The following is a 12974-nucleotide window of genomic DNA, read 5'->3' as shown; positions in this document are numbered from 1 at the left end:
AGAGGTGGTGGGGCGCCGGAGAGCCTCAGAAACGGCCTGAAAGGCCCAAGGACACCACGGCAAACCTCGGAAAGACTCTGGGGTAGATTCAGAGAGCAATTACGCCAGAGTATCCATAGATACGCCGCGTAATTGCCAAGTTGCGCCGGCGTATCTACTTTCTGTATTCAGAAAGCTAGATACGCCGACTGTAGCCTAAGATACGACTGGCATAAGTCTCTTACTCCGTCGTATCTTAGGGTGCATTCTTACGGTGGCTGCTAGGTGGCGCTCCTGTCGTTTTCAGCGTAGAGTATGCAAATTGCATACTTACGCCGATTCACAAACTTACGTGCGCCCGGCGTTCGTTTTTTTACGTCGTTTGCGTTAAGTCGTTTTCGTCGTAACGTTGCTCCTGCTATTAGGAGGCGCAGCCAATGTTAAGTATGGACGTCGTTCCCGCTTCGAAATTTAAATTTTTTACCTTGTTTGCGCAAGTCGTTCGCGAATAGGGCTGGACGTAATTTACATTCACGTCGAAAGCAATACGTCGTTATACGCCATACTTGGAAGCAATGCACACTGGGATATGTACACGGACGGCGCATCACGTCAATCACGTCGGGTCATCAAAAATGTAAATAAAACACGCCCCCCCTTCCCCCATTTGAATTACGCACGCTTACGCCGGCCCCATTTACGATATGCCGCCGCGACTTACGGAGCAAGTGCTTTGTGAATACTGCACTTGCTCCTGTAAGTTGCAGAGGCGTAGCGTAAATACACTACGCTGCGCCGCCGTGACTTGAAGCGGAGATACCTGAATCTACCCCTCTGTTACCCAAGCTGTCCTCTGGCTTTTCCATGCATTTACAAGCGGCACCGCTCGGCTCCAGCGCCCCCCCACCTCAGGCCAAATGCGGTACTGCACACTGCTTTGGCCTGAATCATACAAATTTTGCGACACAACAGTCAAAATCCGAGTTAGGATTTTCTTTTAAGTACAGTGCTCGTATTGCGAAAACGTTTTTTAACCGCGTTACTCGCAATCTGAGGTTCCACTGTATAACCAAAATATATGGAAATAGATGAATGCCTGAAATAATATTCAAAACGACAAATAAAACGTGTTATATCCTGTTTTTCTAATACAATACTCTTTTGAATGTCTACACAAATAAGATGAAAGTGAACTATTTTTTTTTTCTTCTTAGTCAACCACTTCTCATTGTCTTCGACTGTAAACATCAGAGGAATAAATCAGTCATGTTACACATAAACCAATAGCTGCCTATTAGCTCACTTTCTGCAATGCTTGGAAACCAATACCCTAATTTAGTCCCGCTGGGTAAATATATTGTACAACAAACAGCGTCTTGCTTTCCTTATATTGATTTGCTTCTGGTGTTACTAATTGCACTGCTAAAAGTATCTTCATTTTGTGCTGTTTAAGTCACCCCTGTATATGTCTTGCGTGATTTGTATCCCAGAAGGGGAAATAGAGTTTATCAGCAGGAATCAAACATTTTAAACTAATAGTCAGAGTTACTAGAATTATCCCTTATTAATCAAATAAAAATCCTGTTGCGTTTTAAAGGGAAAACATATATATTTTTTTTTTTAAAGAAGCAACCACAAGTTTCCAGAAGAAAATCTGGAACCACAAAATGTAAAATGTGAAAACAGGAATAAAAAAAAATAAGTTAAACTTTGTGACCGACGAGCTTCTATTGTTCTCTTTGCCATAAACCTTTCTCCTTGACTGTCAACCAGTGGCGGTGCGTCCATAGAGGGTGCAGGAGCGCCGCCCCCTCTTGCTCCTGCTCCGCCACTAAAAAACAATACATAGATTCATGCATTGCATGAATCTATGTATTGTCGCCGCTGCCCACTATTCAGATGGCCGGCCATCTGAATATCGGCAGCTGGTTGGCTGTGGAAGTGTCTATCAGAGCCCTGATTGGCTTTCCGATTATAGTCTGAGGGCTGTAATCGGCTTCCAAATAGTTAACCAGGGGACACATGGGGTGTGCGTTCCTTGGTTAATACTGACATGCATTTCAGCCAATCAGGTTCACCGGATCTGGTTACCGGTAACCTGATTGGCTGAACCGACATCGAGGACGGGACTATTTTAAGGGATCGTGGAGGAGGCTGACCGAGAAAGGTAAGTGCCAGGTGGGGGGGGGGGGGGCAATCTGGCAGCATTTTAGGGGCAAACTGGCGGCAATTGATGGGCACAGTGGCTGTGTTTGGCATGGCACAGTGGCAACAATTGATGGGCACAGTGGCGACAATGGCCTTGCACAGTAGCGACAATTTATGGGCACAGTGGCGACAATGGCATGGCACATTGGCTGCATTTGGCATGACACAGTGAGACAATTGATGGCACAGTGGCTGCGTTTGGCATGGCACAGTGGCGACAATTGATGGCATGGCACAGTGGCGACAATTGATGGGCACAGTGGCAACAATTGATGGCACAGTGGCTGCATTTGATGGCATGGCACAGTGGTGATAATTGATGGGCACAGTGGCTGCATTTGATGGCATGGCACAGTGGCAGCGTTTGATGGCGACAATTTTATGGCACAGTGGCGATAATTTTATGGCACAGTGGCTGCGTTTGATTGGTACAGTGGCTGCGTTTGATGGTCACAGTGGCGGCAATTGATGGGCACAGTGAGGCTGCAATTTATGTGTTTTTTTTTTTTTTCGTTTGTTTGCGCCCCCCCAAAAAAATTTGAGCACCAGCTGCCACTGCTGTCAGCGTTCGTGTACACTGAGTTGCACATGTGCTGTGATGATTTGACTCCCGAGTACATACACAGAAGTGATGTCCAACCAAGTGGGCAAAAATTGGAACCCAGATAAAAGACTGGGAGATGACAGTGCCCATGATTGATGGGAGCACTGACAGCGTAACGCTAGAGGGGGATTTCATGCCAGGTAAGAGTCTGCCATAATGCGCAAAAATTGTGCTAGTTTTTACAGCATGATTAAGACCACATACACACTTTTACATTTTTTTGTATATTTTTTTCTTCAGATTTACCAAAACCATATAATATGGAATCAAACCTTAAAAGTTTCCATTTGTATGTAATCAGGCAGGCCCTTCTACTACATGGTTTTGGTAAATCTGAAGACAAAAAGCTTCAGAAAATCTAATGGTGTGTATGGGGCCTAACATCGCTAAATGGCGGAGGTTTAATTCCACTGTAAGGTATATAAAAGCCAAATGAAATGGTTTAATGGAATTACCCCTATTCTCTTAATGGGTGCAGGTACTACACTAACAAAAACAAGTTGGAGGATCATATTGGTTTTATCAGTGATGGTTCATTTTGGATTTTTTTTTTTAGGGGCAGAGGTAGCAGATAAACTTGCTCGCTTGGGCTAGTTTTACACTGGAGAATGGAGCAACTCACGGCAGGAGTCTGGTGCGTCTCAATTTACAGTTTTTAGGCATAAATTCAGCCCAAATTTTGGGCTGAATTTGGAGCTGAAACTGACCAAAAGATGCACAGGACTCCGGTGCAATTCACACCGGAGCCACTGTGAACCAGCTCCATAGAGAGCCACAGGGAAGAGAAGCAGGAGGGGAGGGGCGGGGGGAGATCGGCTTTTCACACACAGGCTTCGGAACTGAAAGGCAGGAGGAGAGGGAGAGACTGCAGGATGATGGAGGCACACAAACTAACCGCGGTATTGGGGATCAGCAGCCATGATTACCATGGCCAGCAAACACAGTAACAGGCAGGATCAACCAGGTATTTTACATCATATATTTTATATCATAGAAAAGGGACACATTACATGGCACAAGCACTATACCATAGAACAGAGGCTTTTTTTTCTTTCTTTTAGGGTTACAACTGTTTAACTGTTAATGCAGTTTCCTGTGTAGCACATTGTAAAGTTTCAGAAATGATATGTAGCGCCTACCCCGACTTTCCCGGAGTCAAATGGTAACGACCGAGGCTAGGGAAGGCTGGCAAATATCCTCAGGGTACAGGTTTTTGGGCATGTTGGGATATGAACCAGTAAGAACATTGGGCACCAGTCTTTTTAATGCTTCAACAAAAGAGAAGTTTATTTATAAAACAGGACAATTCGGGAAAGTGGGAAAAGGGCACAGAACACCCATAGTAACAATCGGCAACTGGCAGATTGTCAGACTCCTTAGGCCCCGTACACACGACCGAACATGTCTGCTGAAACTGGTCAGACGGACCAGTTTCATCAGACATGTTCGGTCGTGCGTACGGCCGACCGGACAATTTTCCGGCGGATCAGACAGTTTCCAGCGGACAAATGTTTCTTGGCATGCTAAGAAACATGTCCGCTGGAAGCCTGTCCGTCGGACATGTTCGGTCGGCTGTACAGACTCACCGGACATGTCCGCTCGGCCCAAAGCCCTCGCATGCGTCAAAGTGATTCGACGCATGCGTGGAAGCATTGACCTTCCAGGGCCGCGCACGTCGCCGCGTCATCGTCGCGGCGACTGCGCGGCACGTCACCACGTATCCTGTCCGAGGGGATTTCTGTTTGATGGTGTGTACAACCATCAGACAGAAATCTCCGAGCGGACATGTCCGCTGAAAACGGTCCGGCGGACCGTTTTCAGCGGACTGTCCGCTCGTCTGTACAGGGCCTTAGACAAAAATAGGTGAGATAAGGTAGATGGCAGTACAGGAAAAAGAGCCTTTAAGTTTAACCAGCACAACTGTACTTTGTAGGCCAAGCTTTCTCCTCTAGTAACTGAACTTTACTCACTGCTTCGTGCACTAATTCCCTTGGATGAGTTCTCTCTGAATTCCTCCCAGCCAGTTCATAGCCTCCAGCGCATGAAAAGTCCTTTCTGGTGCTTCCTTAGAACTCCATCCGTCTAGAATCTTTACCGGATCTTTGGCAGGCTTTTCTCTGCATAAACGTGAACATCCGGATAGGCCTCTGTTAGGCCTAGCAGTCGGATGCCACCTGGATAGGCCCCAGGCTTCGGGCCTAGCAGCCAGGAACTCTACATCCACCATCCACCGAGGCCATAGCCCTGGGCTGGAACACACTCCCTGATCACCTGACTTCATTCCATTAAATAACCTCTCCCAGCATGCTTAGCCACAAATATGATTGGCTGAGAAAGGTATGTTTATCATAACCTGAACTTCGCATGGTAGAGATTTCTGGAGACAGGTAGTTACTCTAGGAAAGCTTGACAAGGCCGTAAAAGGACCTTAACCCATCAGCAGGACCGCTATCTGCTATTTTTGTGCAAGGAGGAAGAGGATGAGCCCTGCCAGAACCCTACAAAATAACCTCCAGCAAGCCACTGGTGTGAAGGTCTCTGACCAAACAATCAGAAACAGACTTCAAGTCTAAGGGCCCGACGTACTTTAGTGGTCAGTGTGTTCACTGTCCAGCACCGTGGAGCTCAAATGACATTTGCCATGGAACACCAGAATTGGCAGGTCTGACACTGGCACCCATGCGTTTCACATATGAGAGCAGGTTCACCTTGAGCATATGTGACAGCCGTGAAAGGGTCTGGAGAAGCCATGGAGAATGTTATGCTGCCTTTAACATCGTTCAGTATGACTGGTTTGGTGGTGGGTCTTTGATGGTCTGGGAAGGCATATCCACGGAGGGACGCACAGACCACTACAGGCTAAACAATGGCACTCTGACTGCTATTAGGTATTGGGATGAAATCCTTGGACCCATTGTCAGACCCTATTCTGGTGCAGTGGGTCCTTGGTTCATCCTGGTACACGACAATGCCCGGCCTCATATGGCGAGAGTATGCAGCCAGTTCCTGGAGGATGAAGGAATTGATACCATTAAATGGTATTGATGTGTGTATGTGCATATACCGTATTTATTGGCATATAACACGCACCTTCATTTTAAGAGGGAAGTTTCAGGAAAAAAACGTACATTTTAAATAAAGAACTTTGAAGCAAAATAAGGATCAGTGCCCATCAATGCAGCCTCACAATTGCCCATCAATGTAGCTTGATCAATACCCATCTGCAGCCTCCCCATTGCCATGAATGCAGCCTCATCAATGCCCATCTTAGGGAGGGGGGGTGGGATGAGCGCGGTCAAATTACAGCCAGCGAGAATCTCCTGTTTACTCGGCAGCCTCTTTAATTCAAAGTCCCGTCTCCTGGACCGGCTTCTATGATAGACAGAACACTGGTCCAATGCTGGCCCAGGAGGCGGGACTTCCTATTACAGAGGCCTGCTGAGTAAACAGGAAATTGTCACTGTATGTAATCGGACGGCGGTCGTCCCGCCTCCGCCCCCCTCCACGTTCTCTCCGAGGCAGCCCAAATTGCAGTATCGGCGTATAACACGCACACACTATTTGCAACCGATTTGCAGGATGAAAAAGTGAGTGTTATACGCCAATAAATACTGTGGGGCAGATTCACGTAGAGCCGCGTAAAATTGTGCGGGAGTAACGTATCTGATTTACGTTACGCCTCAGCAACTTAGACGGGCAAGTGCTGTATTCTCAAAGCACTTGCTCCGTAAGTTGCGGCGGCGTAGCGTAAATCGGCCAGCGTAAGCCCGCCTAATTAAAATTTGGATAAGGGGGGCGTGTTTTATGCAAAACTACTGTGACCCGACGTGATTGACGTTTTTTCGGAACGGCGCATTCGCTGTCCGTGGAATTTCCCAGTGTGCATTGCTCCAAAGTACGCCGCAAGGACGTCATTGGTTTCGACGTTAACTTAAATGACTTCCAGCCCCACGGACGACTTGCGCGAACGAAGTAACTTTTTCACATTTCGACGCGGGAACGACGGCCATACTTAACATTGGCTGCGCCACCATATAGCAGGGGCAACTTTACGCCGGGAAAAGCCGCGCGTACGTTCGAGAATTTGCATATCTAGCTAATTTGCATTCTCGATGCGGAATTCGACAGAAGCGCCACCTAGTGGTCAAAAAAAATGCAGTTTAGATCCGACGGCGTAAGAGACTTACGCCTGTCGGATCTAATGGATATCTATGCGTAACTGATTCACCGATACACCGTCGTATTCTGTTGTATCGGTTGTGAATCTGGGCCTGTGTGTGTGTGTATATATAGAAGCACTGATCATCCATAACTTTTAGGCCACTGACCGGTAAAGTGAATAACATTGATTATCTCATTGCAATGGCATCTGAAAGTCAGTGGGATATATTAGGCGGCACATAAACATTTTCCCTGAAGTTGATGTGTTGAAAGCAGACAAAATGGTCATCACAGTTGGGTATGTGATTGTGTACCTGCAGACCGGTCAGGGTGCACATGCTGACTAGTGTTGAGCAGAATACGCCATATTCGATTTCGCGATATGTCTCGAATATATAGTCGAATATTCGAGATATATTCGCTAAATTCGAATATTCGTGATATTTTATCGAAATGAAATGATTGCGAATTTTCGCTATTGCGAATGCGAAAATAATTGCGCATTTTCGATAACTGCGGTAGGAGCACTCTGATTGGCTCAGAATATTCGTGATATTTTACAATACAAAATAATTGCGAATATTCGGCAAATGCGGAAGGAGCACTCTGATTGGCTCAGAATATTCTTGATATTTTACAATACAAAATAATTGCGAATATTCGGCAAATGTGGAAGGAGCACACTGATTGGCTCAGAATATTCTTGATATTTTACAATAGAAAATAAAAAGTGTTTTGCATTGGTGGTGATTCTTTACTCTATCCATCTGTCACAGCCGTTTGTCAATCAAACACCTTGAAGATTGAACACGTTCATGCTGCATGCTTTGGACTTTTTTTCACTTCACATATCAAAGACATTTTTATGAAAGATTATTTTTCTATTATTGGGACTATATTTCTTTATATATTTGTTTCACTGTGTATTTCACAAGTTATTTGCGCTTGCTTATTTTATAATTTGCCCACATGTCTTGTCACTAGACATATTTTTTATTCTTGTAGAGCGACTCCATTTTCTGTCTTGTATTAAATTATGTTGTATAACATTTTTGAGTTGCTGCTGTATTCTCCCCTTTTTTTAAGGTATGCGCAATTTTTTCCTTCTTACAAAAAAAATAATATCAAACATACAAATATTCATAACAGAAACATACACAAAGCCCCCCCCTTTTGCATCAGAGACAATCAGAGTTCTCCTACCACAGTTATCGAAAATTCGGAATCATTTTCGCATTCGCATTAGCGAAAATTCGCAATTTTTTTTTTTTTATATTCGGCAACATAAAAGGATCGCCTCAGCTTAGCTACTCGGCCCAGGGTCTCTAATCATACCAGCAATGCTTTTAGACGTCGATAGGATGTGATCTGTTTTAAAAATAAAATTGAAAAAATGCGAATATTCGGAATTGCGAATATTCATTGCAAAATTCGAAATATATCGCGAATACTCGAATATGCTATATTCGAGCCGAATATTCGCAATACGAATATTCGTGAGCAACACTAATGCTGACCTGTCCACAGCTAAAAACGCCTATAATGGGCACTCGAGCATTAGAACTGAACCACAGCAATGGCAAAAGGTGGCCTGGTCTGATACATTCAGTTTTCTTAACATCATGTGGATTGCTGGGTGCCGCTTACCTGTAAAAGAGATGGCACCAGGATGCACTATGGGAAGAAGGCAAGCCGACAGAAGCAGTGTGATGCTTTGGGCAATGTTCTGCTGGGAAACCTTGGGTCCTGCCATTCATGTGGATGTTACTTGATACGTACCACCTACCTGAACATTGTTGGTGACAAGTACATCCCTTCATGAAATGGTATTCTCTGATGGCTAGTGGCCTCTTTCAGCAGGATAATGCTCCCTGCCACACTGCATAAATGGCTCAAGAATGGTTTGAGGAACACAAGGAGTTTGAGGTGTTGACTTGGCCTTCAAACTCCCCAGAATTGAATCCAGTCGAGCATCTGTGGAATGTGCTGGAAAAGTAATTCCAATCCTTAGAGGCGCCACCTCGCAAATTACAGATCTGCTACTGACGGCTTGGTAACGGATACCATAGCGTACCTTCAGAGATCTAATGGCTCATGCCTCGATGTGCTAGGGCAGTTTTAAAGGCAAAAGGGGGGACTTCTCAATATTAGGTGGGTGGTCATAAAGTTATGGCTGATTGATGTGTGTGTGTATTTATATTTAAAATTAATTATAAAATATATTAGATACAGTGAAACCCCGGATTGCGAGTAACGTGGTTAACGAGCGTTTCGCAATAGGGGCACCTTATTTCTAAAAAGCCTAACTCGTTTTGTGAGTGTTGTCTCGCAAAGAGAGCAGTATTCAGGCCAAAGTGGTGTGCAGTACCGCTTTTGGCCTGAGGTGGGGGCGCCGAATGCATGGAAAGGCCCGAGGACAGTTCGGCTGACCTCGACAAACCTCAGAAAGGCTCATGAACAGAGTTTTTCTGAGGTTTGCCAAGGTCAGCCGAACTGTCCTCGGGCCTTTCCGGATGTTTCCGCTGCTCTCCGGCTTTGCCATTGAAGTCAATGCGGAACAAATTATTTTCGTTTCAATTTACTTCAATGGGGAAAATCGCTTTGATGTGCGAGTACTTTGGATTACAAGCATTCTCCTGGAATGGATTATGCTCGTAATCCAAGAAGGTTCTACTGTATTTTAGATATCCCTTGCATCCTTTTTATAAAGATGCATCTACAATATACCTACAGTAGACCTTCAGGCTAAAATTATCTTATTTTACCATGCTTTGTTCCCCTCACTCAAATTCGGATATTGATTTTTTTTATTAAAATATTTTTTTTTGCATAGGGCAAGTGTGTGTTTTCCCAAACAAATGGGGACTGACGTTCTTCTTTAATAAATAAAATTAAGTTTGAAATCAAAGAAATTATATTTTGATACTTTATAGAAATCAAATGATAAAACCTTAAACATTTGCAAGGTTATGGAATGTCTGGAATTTTCCTTTTAACTGTAGATTAATAACGGCTCTTAAAGTGGAGGTTCACCCGAAAACTTAATTTTTAACATTAGATTGATGCTCATTTTGTAAAGGGGAATCGGGTAGTTTTTTTAAAATCGAAGCAGTACTTACCGTTTTATAGAGCGATCTTCTCCGCCGCTTCCGGGTATGGGCTGCGGGACTGGGCGTTCCTATTTGATTGACAGGCTTCCGACGGTCGCATAAATCGTGTCACGATTTTCCGAAAGTAGCCGAGCGTCGGTGGGCAGGCGCCGTATAGAGCCGCACCGACGTTTGGCTTCTTTCGGCTACTCGTGACAAGATGTATGCGACTGTCGGAAGCCTGTCAATCAAATAGGAACGCCCAGTCCCGCAGCCCATACCCGGAAGTGGCGGAGAAGATCGCTCTCTAAAACGGTAAGTACTGCTTCAATTTTAAAAAAAATACGCGATTCCCCTTGACAAAATGAGCATCAATCTAATGTTAAATATTTTTTTTCGGGTAAACTCCCGCTTTAAGGTAAAATGTATGTTTCCACTGTGCTGCTATGTAACAAGCCCTCGTCTTGTTCTCCCGTACAGTGTAAAAAGATCACAGTAAATCAAATAATAAAATGCCTCCAAAAATTGGAATTGTATGGGCAATGGAAAAAGGGTTCAGAAAATATATATAAAAATATAAATTTAATAGAAAAAATTATACAAAAATATACACAGACAGAAATATATATATATACATGCAAATAACCACCACCAAGTGGTGGGTTAAAAACAATGAATGACAGTGCATATGTGGAGATGGTGAATGATATCTGTGTTTTAAACCTCAAGAGCCTGATAAGAATGGTTCCTAAAGTTCTTTCAGATAGCTGACCCAACGCGTTTCAACTTTGTGGATTTACACTAATGTCTTCCTCAGGGAAAAACAGCATCTCTGAAATTGCAGAAAACAATCAAATAATACATATTCTTAGTACAAACAAAACAAAGGGCGATGATCACAGTAAATAGTTAGGATTGCTACTTAAGATACAGACCTAAATTTGTAACACATGCAGATCCTTTGTTAATAATTGATCAGCACACCAGCTTTAAATTAGATTGTACCTGTACTTGATTAAACAAGATTAAAGTAAACTGTGGTTTTGCTCGGGAAAACATTTCTGGCTGATCTCCCAGCACAGCGCATCAATATGCTTCCGTTAGCCAAACCTTTGGGACTTTCATCGAACTCCTAGTGAGCGGCTTTGGTGTTCTTAGAATTGTCATGGAAACTGTTGCCAGAGAATACAAGCTGTCATTACCTTGGAAACTGTGATAGGGAGATCGTAACGCAGGTGCATATGCGGTTGCTGGAAACTTGGCCAAAAAAAAAAAAGACTTGTACAAGCAGACTATTAAGATATCGCACAGATCTCAGCCCATCTTCATACAAGAGAAGAGACAGAGAAGAGAAGAATTTAAAACTTAAAAATTATTTTAAAGTTATTTTTTAGTTCATTAAAGTGGAGTCAAACAAGGTCAATAATGCCATTAATATTATTTTTTGTTAAAGCGGGGAATAGTTAAAACCTACAGTATACACAGTATCTCACAAAAGTGAGTACACCCCTCACACTTTTGTAAATATTTTATTATATCTTTTCATGTGACAACACTGAAGAAATTACACTTTGCTACAATGTAAAGTAGTGAGTGTACAGCTTGTATAATAGTGTAAATTTGCTGTCCCCTCAAAATTAACTCAACAAACAGCCAGTAATGTCTAAACTGCTGGCAACAAAAGTGATTACACCCCTAAGTGAAAATGTCCAAATTGGGCCCAATTAGCCATTTTCCTTCCCCGGTGTGATGTGACTCATTTGTGTTGCAAGTTATCAGGTGAATGGAGAGCAGGTGTGTAAAATCTGGTGTTATTGCTTCTCTGTCATACTGGTCACTGGAAGTTCAATATGGCACCTCATGGCAAAGAACTTTGTGAGGATCTGGAAAAAAGAATTGTTGCTCTACATAAAGATGGCCTAGGCTATAAGAAGATTGCCAAGGCCCTGAAACTGAGCTACAGCAGGGTGGCCAAGACCATACAGTGGTTTAACGTAGAAAAAAGTTTCCCCTCAAGGGCTGGACTTTGTAGGCACAGATTGTATAACCACAAAAGGGTAAAACATTTAATATTTATTTGTACAAAATAGGACATAGAAAATATTGATGTATCATATAAAACGTGCAGCCATATAACAATGGAATATGCAATACATGAAAATACACATGGGTATACACATCATACAATGAAGGATTCCTATGCATTACGGAGGCGAAACTCCTTCAGGGAGAATTCACGTTTTTTTTTTTTTTATACTGTAATCTAAAATACAAAAGCAATACATAAACTTATAATATTTTGAATCAGAAAACATTTTTCAGATCATCAAAATGGCAAAAGATGGATGAAAAAGGGGTATAGGTATTGAATACATCATGGCGGAGGCATACTTGCATAGACACGCATGCATGGAAGCATGGGCGTAGGAACCGGGGGGGACGGGGGGGACGAATCCCCCCCAGGAAATAATGCGGGGGGGACAGGTATTGTAAAATCCCCCCCAGGTTAGGAGGACTTGTGTCATTTTTCTGAACTCCGTTACCGTTATTGTCACCGCCATTTTGCGGCAGATGGCGCCCTGGGATTGGGCGAATGTGATCATGTGCTCTGGCGTGGTTGGCCAGTCCTTGAACGCGGGCGGCGCATGCGCGAAGGCAGCCCGCGCATCTGTAAGCCGCCGCCGTCTTCTCCACCCTTCCTCTCTGACCGGACCTGGAAATGCTCAGAGCCTTCATCTGGGACCGGGAAGTGGAACAACTCGATGGACAACAAAAAGTGAGTCACGAGTGAGGGAGGCAGAGCAACCGCCGGTCAGCAGCAGCAGTTAAAAGTTGGGGAGAGGAGAGTATAGACAGCGAGACCGTTACATGCCAAAAGTCCCCTCCCCTCAGGAATCAGATTAATGATTTACTGAGCTTCATAATGTTATCCC

The 12974-nt window shown here is 43.8% G+C and overlaps 1 protein-coding gene across 1 annotated transcript in view; it reads left to right on the top strand.

Moving 5' to 3' along the window:
* LOC120915825 (SH3 and multiple ankyrin repeat domains protein 1-like) overlaps positions 1–12974 on the top strand; it is a 62367-nt gene that overhangs the window by 44714 nt on the left and 4679 nt on the right. The window lies entirely within an intron of this gene.

The sequence above is a fragment of the Rana temporaria genome, chromosome 10 (genome assembly GCF_905171775.1).
Source record: "Rana temporaria chromosome 10, aRanTem1.1, whole genome shotgun sequence".
In the NCBI taxonomy this organism is placed as follows: Eukaryota; Metazoa; Chordata; class Amphibia; order Anura; family Ranidae; genus Rana; species Rana temporaria.
This window is presented reverse-complemented; position numbering and strand designations above follow the sequence as displayed.